The following is a 20,097-nucleotide window of genomic DNA, read 5'->3' as shown; positions in this document are numbered from 1 at the left end:
GGAAGGAAGGAAGGAAGGAAGGAAGGAAGGAAGGAAGGAAGGAAAGAAGGAAGGAAGGAAGGAAGGAAAAAAGAAAGGAACGGGTAGTTTTGATAGCATGTCAATTGTTGTTTAAATATAATTTACTCAAGGCAAGATGCTCTGATAAGAGTACATATCCAGTCTTGCATAGGTGTGGTTCTAAGAGAAATGATTTCATCCTACTATTTGTGTATTAACAACAAGCCTCATCTCAAGCCTCTTTTGGCAATTTCAAACTCCAAGCAAGGACCACAAAAATAGTATATAGTAATTGTGCTACCATGCCAATAATTATGCCAAACATTCCTAGGAAGTGACTTTTTGTTCCATTCATCACTCTTGCATTGACAACTGCACCTATGGCTTGCATCACTTGGAAACACATTTAGGTCAGCAAAATAGGGTAATTCATCATCGCTGCGGACCGTTTTACCAATAACCAAGTAACAACCTAATTTGCTTTTCCAAAATGCAATCAACTTATCGTATTAAATAAAACTAGTCCTAAGTCAAAGGGTCAAGAAAGGATCTGATGCACCTTAGAGGGGGCCTTCAGAAAAGACAAATGACATCTAGGTGAAAACCAAATGCAAAGGCCACTGCGCGCATAACAAAACAGTCACAGTAAAAGGGAGTCAATGGTATTTAGCAAAATTGCAACAATTTAGAAAAAGTAAACACTTGCCATAACCACTTTGCCCTAAAGTGAATTGTTATTGATAGACTTTTTTTAACAGCATTTTTTATTTGTTTAATGAGATTTTTATGGTATTCAATGTAACTAAAATCTATTATTGTATACACTATGAGGCAAGAATTATCTGCAAGTGTGGACACTCCTGATCTCATCTATCCATGCTTTGTGGTTTAATTATGAAGGCCCTATAGAGCATTCAGAGGTTGAGTTCTGTAAGTTGGCATCCTTACTTACATTTAACTCCTCATACCAATTTTATTTTTTAGCTGAGAGAATGGTTTTTCTGTTTATAATCTTCAAAATAATACAGTTGAGAAATGCTCTCAGAACATTAACTTTGAAATTTTTCACATGTGACGTTTTATACATGTGAATATACCCATATTAAATATATAGGTAGCATAAGATTATCTTGCTCTTCTTGAGGAATCTTTTAGCTCTATTTATTTTATGCGTGAGCATTTTACCTGAATGCATATGCACCAATTATGTGGCTTGTTCCTGTGGCAGTGAGAAGTGGGGATGGGATCCCTGGGGACTAGACTTATGGGTAGTTGTGAACCACAATGTTAGTACCAGGAATCAAACCCATGTTGTCTGTAAGGGCAACAAATGATCCCAACCACCGAGACCTCTCTTCAGCCCCCATTTTGCTCTTTTATGCATAAAAATGATAGTAACTTACAATTTTAAAAATGTCTTTGGCTTTGCCAAAAGTTTAGTGCATAATCTTAGGCTAATCCCTAAATGTTTCTTTTCAGTTTTCCTGCTTTAGACAGGTCAGATTGAAGTTGAGGTCGATTTGAACTGGGGAGAAAAAGACATTCCTGTTAAACATGGCATTTCTTGTATGCTTTTCCAGTGTTTGTCTGCCATACAATAGCCAATTTCAGCATGGCACAAAGCCAAACTAATCTTGAAGCCTAATTCTCTCCATTTCAGCATCTGCGAAAAACACATTTCAAACAGCAGATACTATCGTCTAAAATAAGTTTTCCCAAATGATATCACAATGATATGTCTCCAGGAGAGGCCCTCTTCAACTCTAGCATAGCTTAGCTGGGGTTCTGGAGACACTGGGTGCTAACTTCTAGCCTCGAGTTTACCATCAAATTCATTGTCTTGTTGCAAGTTTAGTGAATGTGTTAGGATTTAGAGCTAGCTCCATGACTTTTGAAAGGTAAGAATGGACCAGAGGTTATGGTGCACACTTACATTGCTACTCAGGAGGCTAAAGAAATAGCATCACAATTTGAAGCCCTCCCTGGGCAACTTGGTGAGACTCTAGTTCAATATAAACATAAAAGGCATCTAGGGAGGCATCAGAGAGATATGTCAGTAGCTAAAGTGATTACTACACAAGCAAGGGAAACTGGAGTGAATGCCTTAACCTGATGCAAAGGCAAGGATATACTCTGCAAAAGGCAAGACAGTTCACCTGCAGTTCTAGCCTCAGAAAGCAGAGGGAACCCCAGAGCAAGTTGAAAATGACACTATCTAGATTAAAAAGCTCTAGGTTTGATTCAAAGATCCAACCTCAAAAACAATAAGGTAGAGTCATTGACAAAGATTCTTAACTGTATGACATTTCCCCAGTCAGGAATCTGTCATAATATGCAGCTCTGTTTCACCTAAAAAGCCAGCACATACTGAATATGATTAAACCTTACATTAAACTCAGTCCTCATTGATGCTGTGTCTATGTCTACAATCAACAGAATCTGATTTCATTTTTAAAACTTGGTGTATGCAGAACAGCAAAGCAACAAAGATTTAAGAACTCATGAATGTTAATAGAAACGAAGTAACTTTATTTTGCCTAGGGAAAAAGAAGCCTAAAGAAAACTAGTTTAATGTCAATGAATATATCCTAAATATTTTATAAAGCATAGTAGTGAGGAATGATTTTTTTCAAGTTCACTAAATACACAGCGAGAGCAAGAATGACAGAGAAAGAGAGAATCCTGTCTGTGTCTGAGGAAACAGAGCTGATGAAAGGTAGCCATGGAGAGAATATGGTTCAGCAGATGGAGAGGGACCTGGAATCCCACACTTCTAATAAGCATTTTCAGATGGGTCTGGTGCAATGGACCATGTCCATGCTGGGAAGATATCTTTAGGACAATGACTCAACAGTGTATATGGTACTTTGTGAGTCTGCCAATTTTTCTTCCTAGAAGGAAGTAAAATTCAGGAAGCTTCTCATCTAAAGAAGGAAAAATACAAACAACGTGAGTGTGGAAGCTAGGAAGCTAGAAGCAGGCTGCTGGCAAAATTCCTGTGGGGAGATGTAAGCAACAGCTACTCTCCTTCTAAGGACACAGAGGAAATGAGGCACAATTCACCAGTGACCATTCTGGAGAATCAACGAGATCATTGGGCATAATTACGTAGTATAAGAGGCTACTTAGAGTATGAGTGCCCCCCACCACCAACAAAACAAACAAAGCTACACCAGAAACTCTTTGCCCAGCAGGGATGATGGTTTTTCATGGCCCTATAGATGGAGCCCCCCTCCTCTATTCTTCCTCAGCCTGTTCACTCTAGTTCTTCCCTAAAGCTATGCTTAATTAAGATGGTGTTCCATATTGCTGTGCAACTACTAATACAAAATGTCTGGATATTCAGGTGAAAATCCTTTGACCCTTCGCATCCTTCATCAGCAGATGCTAAACTTCAACAAGCCTAAACACAGCTGAGCTCTTAAAGATAACAGCTGTTTGGCTCAGAGGATGGTAGTTCAGTATAGCATAGGCGGTTGACATGGTGGAGTGCATTTAATGGGAAGATAGGAGAGTAGAGGTGGCAAGAAAATAGAAAGAAAATAGAAGAGTGGTACTGGAGACAGAAGAGCCTAAGAAGAGCCTTGAATGGACAGGCTAGAGAAATGAGGGGACAGGGGAAACCCTTACCAAAATGAAGTAGGCATGAAGCTGCTGCTTGAGAAATAATCTTGCAATCCAATTTTAAAAAATTAAAATAAGAAGATATAGTAGAACATGTGTGATATGAAATGTCAAGGAGAGAATGCTAAGAGCTCCTTGAATGGGAACAAGGGTGGGAAGAAGGGGAGGAAGGAGAAGGCTAACCAAAACTCATGATATATGAAGAAGCCTTCTGAAGTTCCACTAGTTTGTAAAGTTTTTCAGTACCCCTTTTATTTAAAATAGATTCTTTTCTCATACACTATATCCTGATTACAGTTTCCCCTCCCTCTACTCCTTCCAGTTCCTCCCCTCTATCCCCTTGCATCCAAATCCACTCCCTCTCTGACTCTCATTAGAAAAGAACCTGCTTCTAAAAGATAACAACCAAACATAACAAAATAAAATGTATTTCAAAGGAGTTTGAAAAAAATTACCCCCACATCAGTGAATAATGATGCTCCCAGAAGATATGAGTTATTAAAATTAAAATCTCAATTAAAATCTCAGTGCCCAGAGCAGGTCAGTGAGGCCCTGGAAGCATGCAATACAATGCAGACTATTGTCCTTGTTTTTGGTTTCCTGCCACAGCTAGATGGTAAGATTCCATTCCTGAAGGTACCATATACTTTGTTTATAGGACAGCGAAATCAATTTTAACTGACCCAGTCTCCCTGCTGACTGGCTTTCATTGTGCTCAGAGTTGCTATGCGGACTTGTGAGGGAGAAAAGACATCATTGGTCTTATCCAGGACTAGACCCTGTTGCAATACTGTCATTACATGCTAGGATGTGCCTACTGGTATAATAGTGGCATGAGTGATTAGGACATAATCAGCTACTCTCTTGGTTGTATTTGAGGTCTGATCTGTAGAGAGGCAATCCTTGCCTGATATTATGAAGTCAAAACCTGTGGCTATGAAAGTCATAAACCCACGGGGAGATCCTTTTGATGTTTTCTAAATGGTTCTATTGTCAAATTGCCTTCTAAATATTGATATTTATAAACACAGAGTTCCACTGGTCTCAACCTTGGTGAGAGATGCTTCTTATTCCAGTGGGCAATGATGAATGATGAGGTTAAGTGACTGAGTACTCAGGTGTAGTTAGAACATCTATATCAACCTTCCCAACCAAGGTTCAGGGAACATCACAGAAGAGGGACAGAAGAAATGTGAGAGCCAAGGGATGGGAAAGTGTGCTGTGACAATACACGGCTATTGCACACATGAACTGACAGTAGCTGTGGCTATATGCATAAGGCCTGAACAAGTTCAAGCCAAAATTTCAGTATGTGGAGGAGTTCTTAAGGCCACATTCCTGAGTTAACGGCTGCTGGGGACAGGGAGTCAATTTCCTTCACAAGTGTGGCCAATAGTATGTAGCCCATGGCTCAGTGGATGACCCATGTCCATGTATAGAAGGGCAGCACTCATTTGATTCAGTAGGTTAAAGGTTAATGAATTAATTAAAAATTTTTAAATTACATGTTTCTGCTTTGGGAGTTTAAATAAGATATGACCCCAATGTTTAAGCAAATAACAGTCTTGGGAATAGCCATAGATGTTTATGTGCATGTGGACACGAGTAGGTGTGGAGATGAGTGGGAACAAAAGGTGACCTCTGCATATGAACTGGAGATGGGGGGGGCCTCATGCATGGGTGAGCAGATGGACTTTACTGTGAATACAGGAACCCCCGATCCATGCTGGACATCCTTCAGATAATGCAATCTCCAGGAACCTATACCATCAACCAAGGCAGGAGATCCATCAAGGGAAATGGGACATCCAACTCTATTCAGGTAGCAAAAGCAGTTTATGTTTATGTATTTAATATATACAATCTACATGTAATGTATCTAGGAAGGAAAGGTGTGTGTGTGTGTGTGTGTGTGTGTGTGTGTCTGTGTGTATACATCTATGTGTTTAAGCTAGAGGTCAGCCTCTGATATCATTCCTGTGTTGATGTCCACCTTATATTTTGAGATAAGGACTCTCATTAGGACCTGAGACTTGATGACTAGACCAGGCTAGATGGTCATTAAGTGCCAGGGATCCTCCTATTTTCTGTCTCCCCAGCTTTGGAACCACAAATGCATGTCACTATTCGGGTTCTTTGGATTGAACTCAGAGCCTCGTGCTTCATAGGCAAACACTTTACTGATTATGCTACCTAAATAAAGGAGTCTAAGGCATACACAGAGTGTTTTATAAAGTCACAGTTAACTGGGAAGCTATTATTTAATAGGTAGCAATTTTGATCTCGGAAATGAAAACGTCCTGAAAATGTAGTGGATGCTCACATAACAGTGTGAAAATACTTAATGCTACTGACTGTACACTTAAGATAATTAAAATAAATTTTGTGGTTATGTATAAAAGAAACCACAATAGAAGAAACCACAGCTACAAATTCTCAAGTTTGCAAGTTAATAAAAACAATGTGGTGGTTGCCGGAAAATACTCACTTTACACCACAAACTCCTCCATCAATATTTTTAATGTCCTTTAAAAGTCAAGAAGCCATTAGCTTATCCAACACACCTCCTGAGCAACTACTGTGGCTTAGGCATGGTATGAACTGAGGTTAGGTGAATGAAGAGAACAGAAGATCATCCATTCACAGACCATTTGCTAATTGACCCTCTCACACACCCTTCGCTACGAGATAGCTATTGGTTGTCCAGCTCTATATGGGGAGTCAATACAGTCAAGAAAGAGCAATAAAGACCTCTTTGAACAGAGTCTTCCTGCATCAAGAAGCTTCTGACTAAGTGTAGGAAACAGACACTGGTCAAGTAATCACAGCATTAGGAACAAAGAACCAGTACTGAAAACTACCGACTGAAGAATGAAGCGAAGAACTCTTGAGTAGGCTCCTGGGCAGGTATAAACACAGGTGAAGCACATGGAAGCTTTCAGAGGAAAGGCAGAATTTAGGATCTCGAAGAATTACCATGATCAAGTAAGAAATTTACGCAGACTTCTATTTGTTCACTTATTAGTGTTCGTCAAAAAATTTTAAGATCTCATTATATAATCTACTAAAAACTGCACTTTATTAAAAGGTAACTTACCTGGACTTGTGATCTAGTAAATTAAGCTGCAGATATTCGTGAAAAGCACAGTGGAAATGTTTGAACAAATAAAGTGTACTTAACTTCACAAATCCTGACTATTTAGTCATCTTTTGCCGATACAAAAGGTGACAGAGAAACTTAATTACTGAACTAATTTGATTAGCATTTAAGAACTTGAATCAATGAGCGCACATTCGTAAGATCTCATCCCTCAAAATACAGCTATCCTTAACTACTGTTAAATGGGGAAAACACTGACTCAAAATATCACGTGCTAAGAGAAAATAGATGTGGTATAAAATAAAAATTCTACTTTTAAAATTTTTAATAAATAAATTTAAATAAATAATGAGAACCCCCGTGGATACCTTTAAATAGGCTAGTTATAACCCCATGTACATAGTGCCTCCTTCACCATTTGAATGATATTTGTTCCATCTCTCTGTGCAAATGTCAAAATTCAAGGATACACAGACCTTTACATAAAAAACAAAACAACAACAACAAAAAAACCCATAACATTTGGACATAGCCGCATCCTCCTGAACTCATTAAATCACTTCTCGGTAATTTAGAATATCCAATGCAAATGTAAAGTTATGCAAACAATGGCTGTATTCCACTGGCTAGGGAAGACTGACAGGAAAGACAGTTGCACATGCTCAATAGAAGATAACTTTTTAAAAAGAATATTTCCATCCATAGTTGGTTGAATTCAAGGGTTCATTGTAGATAGATATGGGGACGTAACTGTACTGAATATTCTCTTAACACTTATCTCTGATAAAAATTTAGTTTAGAAACTAAGCACAATAAAAAGATTTTCAATAATGACTGTCCGGTGGGAGAGATGTCTCAGTGGTTAAGAGCACTGGCTGCACTTTTTAGAGGACCTGGGTTCGATTCCCGGTGCTCACATGGCAGTTACCATTTGTAACTCTAGATCTAGGGGATCCAACAGCCTCTTCTGGTCTCTGCAGGCTCCAAGCATGCACATGGTACACAACCATGCATTCAGGCAAAACATTCATATACGGAAAATAAAATAATAATAATAATAATAATAATAATAATAATAGCTAATTGTAAAGTTTAAAAAGTGTTACAGTCATATGCTGCCATAAAAATTATTTCAAAAGCACAAATTGCTTATTTCTCAACATCTCTTTTCAATATTTTCAGACTTTCAAGAGATGAAACCTTGGAACATGAAACCACAGATTGGGTGGTGCTATTGAAATTAGGATGACCACATGAATAGTAATTTATGCAAACTTTCTGTAAGCAGAAAACAGATGGGGCTGTGTATTTCAAACTCAGGATAAAATAAAAGGAGCAGGAAATACGAAGCCTTGTGTGTACTCAGATGATCTGACCTCTAAATAGCACATCACAACTGCACACCATCAGAGCTCAGCAGAACTTCTTAGACTTGGCCTGTATAGTTTACATAATTCACCTTTTTCAATTTTCATTTATTCAGATTTGTCAATCTGCCTTAATTATCTGGCTAAAGGGTTAAATGCACATAGTCAGAGGACTGCTTACAGATGCTTCAGTGGCATTTTGTTATAAAGAACCTTAATTCCCTTAGTTTTATGCTTCCTTAGAGCTACAGCCTCCTCCTTAAGAAAATTCCACCACCATCCCTTTCTGAGATGGGCCTCATGAAGATGTAAGTTTCAAATTTTAATATAATTTAAATCAAAGTGTGGGCATGTTATTACTCTATCAATTTGTGTTCTTAATTGGATTTCAAAACTTTCAAACTTTCCATGTAGAACATTCTTCTTTCAAACATTTAATGGAACAATTAAATGCTCAATTAAGTTATCCACTTGTACCGAAACTACAGCTTGTATTCTAGTATGTTTATCTGTATTGTTGTTTGTATTGTTATGATGGTAAAGACAGATTACAGTGTAGTGAATCAGGTTTTGGAGCAGCAGAAAGGTGACTGAATGTATCCCCAGTTAAAAGAAATGGGGAGAAAAACTTCATGGAAAGAACAATATGGCTGAGCGTTCCTGCTGTCACTGGGAGTGGACAAACCTCACTTACAGAAGGAATGAGAAGAAGCTGGGAAACTCTTTCCAGCATTTGGTTCAAGATCAGACAGATCCTGACTCATCATTTATTTGAGAGGCTTTACTTTTCCAGTTTCCTTTTGATTCAGATGTGAACTTGTAAGTAGGCCCTTTGGTTTCGCATCTCCTTACAACTTGACAGCTCACTGAACTGAACTTGAGGTCTTTCATAAGCCATATTAGAATGAAAAAAGAAAGGTGCCCAACAGAAATGAAGGAACATGACTGAATTTGATTCTGCTTCTCCCACGTTCCCATCATATTGACTGGAACCAGGGTCTTCTCACCTAGGATTTTGTTTCTATTTCTTAATTACCCATGCAATTATCTACTTATATAGATTTTCCTAATTGTACTTGTATTGATTTATTTAAAAAATGGATTTTCTACACATTGCAAAACAAGTTTCAGCACGATTTTAAAAATGGCTCGGAGGTAGAAAGTTACGCCCAATCACAAGTCAGCCCACTCTTACAGATGTCTCCAACAGGAATATCACAGCAGAATATTCTCATTCTGGTCAATGTCAAAATTACCTTGGGAGTCTCACGTCACTAAGGCTCTTGTTCAGTTTCCAAATTTAAAGTAATAAAATCAAGCTTCAGAAAACCTGGAACATCGTTAGTTCTGGGCCATTAATTCCAGTTAAACCCATACATGAAGTCACCCATTTAAAGGAGGCTATCAGCAATGCAATGTGGTCTCTATTAGATAAACTATCATTTCGCAATAAAGCAATCAAACTATGAATTTAATAGCAGACTGGGTGGCATTAGGGAAATTGCATCCTTTCTATGTACAAAAACGTGTGAACAATCCTGACCTATCTCTTAAGGTCTCTGGGGACAATTCACGTAGGAGTTGTCTAACTGCTGTATAAATGTTAGTAGTGCTATAAGGGCTTGGTTTTATTGTTATTGGAAGGGCACCATAATAATAAGGAATGCAGAGGTTTAGTCAAGAGGTGATGTAACAAAGCAGCGTCTAGGCTAATACAAGTGCCCTCTGACCTGGGACCACTGAGCTTGAAAAATTGCACAGATTGGAATCTGAATGAAATTTACATTTCCAGAGACACAGAGTTTTTGTTCATGTATTTCCCATTCAATTCCTTTACTTTGAAAATCATTACTGTGAAACGCACAGTCTCCATCTCCAACTACATCCTCTCTTGGCATTCTCTCCTGCCTATTTCCAAAACCACTTACTTTCAAACACCACATGGGACATACCTTTTGCATCAATGATCTGAGAAAATTCTGACCTGAACTATGTAAGTATCAAATTTCTTTTACTTTAAGGTGATTTAAAAATAATAATAATAATAATTGTGTAATCCTTAGGTTTATCTTGCTTTTAAAGAAAGTAAAACTTTTTCTTTAATTTCCACAAACCCTTACCTCATCTGACAAATAATATTATCATAAACTGAACACTACCCTAGGTTTTAAAGATAACAATGACCAAAACAGGAGGCTCACCTGGTTTACATTCACATAAGATAAAGGTGTATAGATATGCTAGTAACACATAAAATAATATGGTATGTTAGAAGAAAAAAATAAGTATGGTGAGAAAATGGGAGTGCAAAGCTGAAGAGAGACTACAGTTTTAATGAAGAAACTACTGTCTCTTTGAAAAGTAACACTAGAGGCTTAGAAGATGACTCAGTAAAAATGACTACCTTGCATGCAGGAGAACCTGAGTTCAGATTCTTAACACTAAGAGAAAGCCACATGTGATGGCATTTATCTATAAGCCCAAGACTCTTGTATCAGAAAGAAAGAAAGAAAGAAAGAAAGAAAGAAAGAAAGAAAGAAAGAAAGAAAGAAAGAAAGAAAAAGACACATACACCCTGAGCTTGTTGGCCAACAAGTCTAATCAACTGGTGAGCCATGGGCTCAAAGGAGAGACCCTGTCTTAAAAAATAAAGTGGAAAGTGACAGAAGGAAATACTCAGTATTGATCTTTGCCAACACACACACACAAACACACACACGCGCGCGCACGCCTTGAGCAGAGGGGGCACTGGAGAAGCACTTTGCAGGCTGAGCAAGTGGGTATGGCAAATGCAAAGCCCTTAAGATAGTTGTAGTGGTTTGAGTAAAAGTGCCCCCATAGGTTCACGTGGATTAGCGTTATTGGGAAGTGTGGCTTTCCTGGAATAGGTGTGGCTTGAGAAAAGTATGTCACTGGGGGCTGGCTTGGACGTTTCAAATGCTCAAGTCAGGCCTAGTGTCACTCTCTCTTTTTGCAGCCTACAAATCCAGATTTAGAATTCTGTTACCTCTCCAGCACCATGTCTGCCTGCATGCTGCCATGCTTCCTCCTATAATGATAATGGACTAAACTTCTGAACCGTAAGTCAACCCCATTAAAATGCTTTCTTTTATGGGAGTTGCCATGGTCATGGTGTCTCTTCATAGCAATAGAAACCTAAGACAGTAGTTTACAGCTAGTAGGCAGAAGGTGGGCAAAGGAAGAGAAAGAGGCCAAGCCAGAGATGGCACTGAGTGGCACGCTGTGACCTAGAGCTAGCACCTACTTGCAAGGTCTTTAGCTTTCACTTTGAGTGAAATGAGAAAATTTTAAGGGGTGTTGAGACCCCTTTGGAAAGACAGAACAGACTGTTCTGCGAAGAAGCTGACAAGGGGTCATGATGAGAAAACAGCCCACTAAAGAGATCAGTGCACTGTTTCAGAGCTGACGTTGTCACACAGGTAGAGATTCAGTGTGCAATCATCAAACATGTCCTTCATCCAGTTGTGGCTGATTATTTGAATTAATACTTCAGTCTTCAACAAAATTTCTGTCTTTTATGTCTTTCTTCCTTCCAGCCAGTAAGTAATAATGTTTTTCCTCAAATCAAATAATTTAAGAAAGAATGAAAACAGGTAAAGTTTAGTATTATTCAAATCATCCCATAACCCGGTCCTCCAAATACAAATGTCCGAATACAGGTGTCTGCAGCCATTCTCAGTAAAACCACCTGCATCCTCCCCACAGGCTCTGAATTACAGTACAGATGAGGGAAAGTTAGGCACCTTCCTTAGCCAGCAGGGCAATAAAAAGAAACTGGGCATCCGAGAAGTCAGAGAGGAGGCCACCAGCTGCCATTGTCAGTACCTTCTACAGTCCACCTGGATCTGAGCACACTGACCAGTTAGTCTTCATGTGCTCTATGGCCAGATGAACCAAAAATGTTGACTTTTAATGGAATTAGAAGTCCTTGCTTATTAGCCCTGGTAAGCACCAGAAACACAGGAGTAAACAGATTTCTTTCCCTACGCAGGGCAAGTAGCCACAGAAATCCTTGCTTTCCAGGAAGCTGGTAGCAAGCCCTACTTCCCAAAGAGCAGATTCTGGAAACGGCCCTTATGAGAAAAGGGAAACACACACACATTCACATGCATGCATGTGCACACACACACACACACACACACCTTAGTCTTTACAGCAGTGGTTTTTAGCCTGTGGGTCACTACCCCTTTGGGAGTCAAGTGACCCTCTGAGGGTCACCCAAGACCATCAGAAAACACAGATATCTACATTATGATTCATAACAGTAAGAAAATTACAGTTATAAAGTAGCAACAAAATAATTTTATGGCTTGGGGTCAGCACAACATGAGGAACTGTACATAAGGGTCTCAGGATTACGAGTGTTGAGAACCCCACATTATGTGTGAGCTTGAAGGAAAATATGTTATAGGTTAGGTTTCCTTAGCACTTCTGGAAGGAGAAACAAAAGAATAATCTTTTATTCTTAAATAATCATTTATCTTGGGGGAAATATTTGATGAGATATTTATATACAATTTCAGTTGTTGGTTTTTTTTTTTTTTTTTAAAGACTCCCCCTCTGTAGGCTAGGCTGGCCTACTCATTATGCTATGTAGTACAGGTTAGTCTTAAATTCAAAGTAACTCTCCTGCCTCAGCCTCTGAAATGCTGAAATTATAGGCAAGTATGCCTCAGTCTCCCATATGAGGAGATGATAGGCATGTACCACTAAACCTATCTCTCACCCATCTTCAAATCATTAGAATTCTAAATGTCATCACTCTGATGTCATATCAGAGTATCGTGGGTTATAGTCCATTTTAAATAGTTTTTACAAAACTACCAGAATTTGCTTGACTATGTTATGCCAACGCCAGAGACAACCGTGTCTCTGAACCTCTTCCTAAGCAGTACGTGTTAAAAAATGAATTACAGACTAAGCCAAAAAGTATTTGTATCACCAAGTCTTGCAAAGCATTTCACTATTTCAAAACGGAACATAGCAGTTTGGAGTTATGTGTGACACAAAGTCTTATCTATACAGAGATTTCCTCAGGAGTCTTGGGAAGTCACCTTAAAAACCACAGCCCAGTCTTGAAAGTCTGGCAAAGTAGTAGCATTAAACACTGTGAGCAAAGTTATCTGAAGAAATTCAGAATGAGAAGAAGTCTGGTATCAGAAGTAAGTAATATTCTCCATACAGTTCAAATGAGCCAGGATCCTGGACATACATCGTTTTAAGGGAGAATTTATGCGTGTGATTATTAATTTTCTAGAAATGGAATAGAAATATAAAGTCTCTGAAGAGTGCTCTAGAGCTATGTAGTTATCTCACTGACAACAACTAGGCCTAGAGGTTCCTTAGAAGAGACAGAAACGAGCTGCGCTGAAGGTACAGGGACTTAGGAAAAGAGAGAAGCAAGAACACCATGCATGGACCATCTTGCCCTTAAATTCCACTTCTTTTCTTACACGCTAGTATTTGAGCAACTTCCCCTTTATTCCCTCTCACTCTCATAAATTTCCAACTAAACAGGCTTTGGTGTTATCTTTAATCTACCTAACACCAGCTGTTGCCAAACCCTTCCTATTAAAAGCTTAGTCAAAACAGTCTGATCATTAAGGCAAACACAGAACACACAACACATGAAATGAGCACGGGGCTGAGGACAGGCTTTAGCTGGAATGCCTGAGGGAAATCCAGCTCTGTATGTCCCTAGCAGGATGACTTAAGGCATTCTGCTAAGGCTCTTTAAGTCTTAGAAAGATGCTAAGGCACCCTCTCCTGCAGGGTTTAGTAAGAGGATCAAATGGAATCCCACAAACTGGAAACCACCACAGAAAGTGGAAGTAAAATGCATCGTGACTTTCATGCAATTTTCTTCCTGTCCATAGAAACTCTGACAGTAAAAAAAGGGAGGGGCTTGGAAAAATCACAGTGTCTGAATATATTTGCTTCATGTCCAATTGCAATAAATGAGTACTTACATGATAATTTTAGGGTGCAAAATCTTTGTTTGTCTTTTTAAATAGCTTGGCTGTCTATGTGTAAATCTACCTAACCCTTTATTTCATATATTAAAAATAATTTGGGCCCTACTGGGGATCAAACCCAGCACCTCAAATATTGTAGACAAGTGTTCTGCCATTAAGCTCTATATCCCTAAATCCCATGTTCCTTTTCAAAATGTTCAAAATCTGCGACATACATGTTAGAAACTGATATCTAGTCTTCCATGATATTTCCAGGCTTAACTGACTATGTGCCCCTGATCCAGCCCTTTCAACTTCTTGTTCAATGAAAACCCTGGGATACTGTGCAACAGATGTAGAAAACTTCAGAGGAACTCGGGTTAGTACAGAGGCAGTGAAATCAGAATCCCTTCTTCTCAATCCAGAAGCAGACTCGCAGCATTTTTACCTTGTACACAAAAAATATTATATGAAAATTGTTATTTAATATATCAAGTACACAGAAAAAAGTGGGGGGAATACAACCCCATTAGGAAATGTCTTTGTAGAGTTATAAACATTGTCCATGAGATGATCAAAAGTAAATATCTGAGCAATGATAAAGCATGTTGAACAGTACATAGCAGGACAGCCTTCCAATGTGCTCCAGCAGCCAGCACAAGCCACATTTCGGTTTTCTTAAAAATGTACTCACATTGCGCTGCCTCAAATATTCACATCAAGTCCACCTGTCATTGCCCTATCAAAGCCCCCCTTCCAAGTGATGAGCAAGCTAAGACAACAACCTTGTTTTTCAAACAAAATCTAGTAACCAGATCAACACATTAAACACAACCAAATCAATGAACAGAGAACATGAAGCCTAAGGAAGGCAAGTCCTTTTTGTCAGAACACAATTCTAGCTTCAGCTCTGACTTTAAACAAATCATTGCAGTGACATCTGAGAGGAGGGCCAAAAATCAATCAGTCCCTCCTCTGCAAGGCTGTCACTCACTGCTTTCCTCTGCAGACAAACGAACTCAGATAGTACCTTAAAAATGAAGATACTCACTGCTTTCCATTCCTCCCAGTGGCAAAAAGAAAACCTTAAGCCGAGTGCCCATCCCAGCACATTTCTGCAGATAAAAGCCCTGGCAATCGAAGCCAGTGGTGGATGGGCTCTGTGCAGCAAAAACGCTAAGTCCCTTCCTGTCAGCCAATCCAAAACCGCTCAGGCCTCCCAGGGCGATCAGCCTGGCTTTGTGGCAATACAATGGGGTTAACCATTTCCTCCTTGCCATTTAGAAGCTAGAGAGATCTGCTTAGTGGCTCAAAATCATCTAGCAAAGGAAACAATGGATGATTTTTCAGTAGTATTGTTTCAAAAAAAAACCATGTTTTCACCCACAGAGGAGTTAATATGCAGTTTTTCCTTTTCTCAAACTTACCATAAATTCAAACTAACATTTAGAAGCCCTGTTTTGCTAAGGAAATATTATTTCTTTACAGGACCAAACAGCAGCTCAATGCCAGCACATGCAAACTGCCTGTATCTAGGTGACTCACAACACTAATTTGTGACTGCATTCACAGAAAGAGCTAGAACCTCTCCTTAATTTAATGTGAAATCTTGGTAAAATTAAACATTAGAACTATGTTTAGTTTCTTTCCCCTACTTATTTATTCCTCAATTTCCCTTCTCTTCTGGGCTCCTTCAGTATCTATCCACACACCTTTCCAAGATGTAGGGGTTTTTAAGTGATATATACGATTATATTTCAAGTCAGATATTTCTAGTATACAAAGACACAACTGAAAATAGTTAATAATGAGCTGCTGTCTGGTGAGCTGCTGTTCTATATTACGATTATATTTCATGTTAAGAAGATTCAGGAATGAGAGAATTTTGATATATAGTCTAACAGGGTGGGGAAGCTCATTTTTGAAGCTGCCACAAATCTCAAAGTGACCTGCTTCTGCTTGCATTTTTAATGTCACTTTTAAAGCTTTGAGGCTCTCTGGAAACACCTCAAGGACAGTAGCTTTAGACAGCAGCTCTGAATCCAGCTCAAAGGATCCACTTACCGTCCTTTCAACTTCCTAAGAACAAATCCCCAAACCTGTTCTACATTATTCAGTAACCGCTGTGAACAACGGATGACTAGACTTCTTTGAAACACTTTCAATGTTTCTTAAGATCTTCTTAGAATAATACCCTACTTCACAAAAGCACAATCAACCTGTAACCCAACCTCCTTCAAAGCATTTTGTCCAAGACAACCCAAGTCAGGGCCACAGGACCTCCAAACCCAACCGATTAGAGACATCAGGCTCCAGAGTTACTCCCTCTCGCTGCACATCTGGTTCTTCACTTTCTACGTCCTAATTAGCTTGTGATTGTGCCAACAGAAACTTGCAAATAGAAAATCACTTCTCATTTGTAATCCTTCTAAAGGATAAAATGAATAGAGGAGGAAAGTGTTAACGTTATTTCCTCTTGCTTCTACATCTGCTGCTCTATGCATGTGTTATTAGCTGGGAGAACAGAAAATAACTAGCTGCCTGGCTGCTGCCGTAGCTCACACCATGGACACCAAAAGCATGCCGGGGAGAGGATTGTTTATAGTCATTATCCACCTTGGTATTTTCCAGTCATCCCTACACAGGCAGTGAAAAGCTTTAAATGAACATTTCCAATGGAAAACAGAAGTTGCTCATGTTTTTCTACGAACATGTGAACACAGCTGTTTCCTTTCCTAGCTAGCTATTCTCACAGGTAAGAATAACCTCACACGCCAACTTGAGAGGTCGGCGAGAGTGGTGTGAGGAGCACTCGGAACGGCACTTTAAGCTGTGGCTGAGCTCTGAACAGTGAGGGCTGAATGGAGGAGAGAGGAGCCCCATTATGCAGCTTGACTGACCGAGCCTAATCAGAATTATTTCAGCACACTGCTTCACTACAGCTTCCGACCCATTAAATGCAAAATGCTTTCGCCAGCCTGGTTCCCTCCCGCTCTGGCTCCCACTGTGACCAAGCCTTTGCAACTTTGTGTTACACAGTAAGCTGTTCTAAACAGTTTGGGTTCTGTTGTTGTTGTTTTGGGAGGGGTGTAAATAAAGGGAGTGGGTTTAATGGGCTCTTCGAAATCCATCATCTAATCCATTTTATGACAAGAATGGGTAACATCCAACTAATGCAGGCCTGTTCTCCCACCATGCATGAGGGGAGTCTTTGGATAAACCTTTTTTTAAAGATTTGTTTGTTTGTTTGTTTAATGTATGTGAGTGCACTGTAGCTGTACAGATGGTTGTGAGCCTTCATGTGGTTGCTGGAAATTGAATTTTTTTAGGACCTCTGCTCAATCTGGTCAACTCTATTCTCTCAGTTCCTGCTTGCTCTAGACGCACCAGAAGAGGGCGTCAGATCTCATTACAGGTAGTTGCAAGCCACCATGTGGTTTCTGGGATTTGAACTCAGGGCCTTAGGAAGAGCAGTTAGTGCTCTTACCTGCTGAGTCATCGCACCAGTCCTCTGATAAATTCTTTATCTTATCTTTCTCTCATTATTAAAAAAATTGAATCACAGTTACTATTACCATCTCAAACCCCAAGTAAAAAGCTGTCCCTTATTTAAGACAAGGACTTGGGGCATCTCATTTTGAGTCATTAGGTTATTAAGTCTCCTTCCCCTACTTACTCAAATTTGGGGACAAGGAAAATGGCACCTTAGGATCACAAATTACATACTGTGCTTTCTACATTTCACCTTCCCATGTTTAGTATAACTGACTTTCTACATGGGATGACCAACCCATAATGCATAATGTTAGATGTGCTCCTTCCATATACATTTCTTTTTTTTTTTTTTTAAAGATTTNTTTNTTTATTATATGTAAGTACACTGTAGCTGTCTTCAGACACTCCAGAAGAGGGCGTTTTTTTTTTTTTTTTTTTTAAAGATTTATTTATTTATTATATGTAAGTACACTGTAGCTGTCTTCAGACACTCCAGAAGAGGGCGTCAGATCTCGTTACGAGATGGTTGTGAGCCACCATGTGGTTGCTGGGATTTGAACTCCGGAGCTTCGGAAGAGCAATCGGGTGCTCTTACCCACTGAGCCATCTCACCAGCCCATACATTTCTACTTAAATATAACATACATAGCAAAACATTTATCAAGAGAGAGGTGATCAGAAAATTTAAAGGTTAACTTCTACCCAAATGTTATAGCTCTGAGATGTGTAATGCCTAGACAGAACATTCATACTCAGTATTTCCATGGCATCTGTAAAACAGCCTAATCCTGTATTTCTTCAGAAAGTTGTTCTAGGATAAATAAGTGAATATTCACAAAGTACACAAACATGCACCTCCATGAGTAGATATGCCATGCTAATGCTTACTAGGAAAAAATAAACCTGACACTCGGAGCGGAAGGGTGAGCGAGTGTGCATTCAGGCACTCTTCTAGAACAGAGGCGATGCACCCTGAGCTCATCCATCTTCATAGCCTTTATTTTATTATTATTATTAGGTGTTCTTTGAGCCAGGGTGTCATTAGCCCAGTACGCCCTCAAACTCGTTATGTACCCCAGGATACTCTTGGAAGTCTTTTTGACCCCCCTGCCTCCACCTGGATTCCCCCAAGCAGGCATTTGATAGAAATGCCACAGGAACCATCTGGTTCTGTGAATTCAGGTTGCAGACCCAGGAACCCACAGATAGTTTAACGGAACAGAGGCCTGGCCATTGCCTTTCATGAGTTACCAGTATGCAAATTACCAAAATTCTAGAAAGGTGTTCTGAAGACAAGCTAAGAAGAGAGACTGGAAAGAAACATAGTTTTGAGGTGAATTGGCAAATCTGTAGGCATTTTAAGGGAACAATGATTGGATCTATCTGAACATCTGCACCACCCAAACATGAAACCTGAGGCCAGACAGAGAAGCAAATCCTCCCATTTACTGTCTCCACATCCTTTTGCTTTGTCTCCATTCCTACCTTCCCTGTCCCTACCATGTTTAGAGCACTTACAAACCTCTGCTTTAAAAAAGAAACTCTTACGACAGGAAGGCTATGGTGGTGCCCATCTTTAATCCCATCACTTGGGAGGCAGAAGCAGGCAGATCTTAAAGCCAGCCTGGTCTACAGAGCTAGTTCCAGGACAGCCAGGGTTACACAAAGAAACCTTGTCTTAGAAGAGAAGGGGCTAGAGAAATGACTGAGCAGTTAAGAGCATTGTCTGCTCTTCCAGTGGCCCTGAGTTCAATTCCCAATAACTTGGTGGCTCACAACCATCTATACTGGGATCTGATATCCTCTTCTGGCATGCAGGTGTACACAGGTGAAATGTATGCAGATTGAGCACTCATACATTAAAGCAAACTGGGTACCGTGGCACACATGCTTTTATCCCCCAATACTTGGGAGGTAGAGGCAGGCAGATCTCTGTGAGTTTGAGGCCAGCTTGCTCTACATCATGAGTTCCAGATGAGTGAGACCATGGCAAAAAAAAAAAAAAAAAAAAAAAAGATAGTTTTCCAATAAACATGATTTTGTAAGAAAGTTGTTCTTAACCACAGGAAGACCAACAGAGTCAAAGAACCTGGATCCTTGGGGTCTCTCAGACACTGAACCACCAACTGAAGAACATACATGGACTGGACATAGGCCCCTCATACAAATGTAACAGCTGTGCAGCTCAGTCTTCATGTGGGTTGCCCAACAATTGGAACAGGGGCTGTCCCTACAGCTGTTGCCTATCTGTGGAATCCATTCCCCTAACTGGGCTGCCTTGTCTGGTCTTAATAGGAGAAGGTGCGCCTAACTCTGCAGAAACTTGATGTGCCAGGGTGGCAGAATACCCAGGGGAGGGTATACTTCTCTCAGAAGAGAAGAGGATATGAGGGAAGGACAGTGTGAGGGGGAAACCATGAGGAGGGGCAGCAATTGGGATGTAAAGAGAATGAAAGAATTAATGAGGCTGGTGAGATGGCTCGGTGGGTAAAAGCACTGACTGCTCTTCTGGAGGTCCTGAGTTCAAATCCCAGCA

The 20,097-nt window shown here is 39.8% G+C and overlaps 1 protein-coding gene across 36 annotated transcripts in view; it reads right to left on the bottom strand.

The window, feature by feature from the left end:
- Nrcam (neuronal cell adhesion molecule) overlaps positions 1-20,097 on the bottom strand; it is a 266,233-nt gene that overhangs the window by 146,073 nt on the left and 100,063 nt on the right. Inside the window, exon 1 of one of the 36 annotated variants that reach the window (XM_029541072.1) lies at positions 15,118-15,232. The exons of the other annotated variants lie outside the window; for them this stretch is intronic. The gene's annotated coding sequence lies outside the window, so the exon portion shown is untranslated. Of the gene's footprint in view, positions 1-15,117; positions 15,233-20,097 lie in introns of those variants that run through there. 36 annotated transcript variants of the gene reach the window in all.

Source organism: Mus pahari, chromosome 7, assembly GCF_900095145.1.
Source record: "Mus pahari chromosome 7, PAHARI_EIJ_v1.1, whole genome shotgun sequence".
Taxonomy (NCBI): domain Eukaryota; kingdom Metazoa; phylum Chordata; class Mammalia; order Rodentia; family Muridae; genus Mus; species Mus pahari.
Note: the sequence above shows the minus strand (reverse complement) of the source record. Positions and strands in the feature narration are given on the sequence as shown.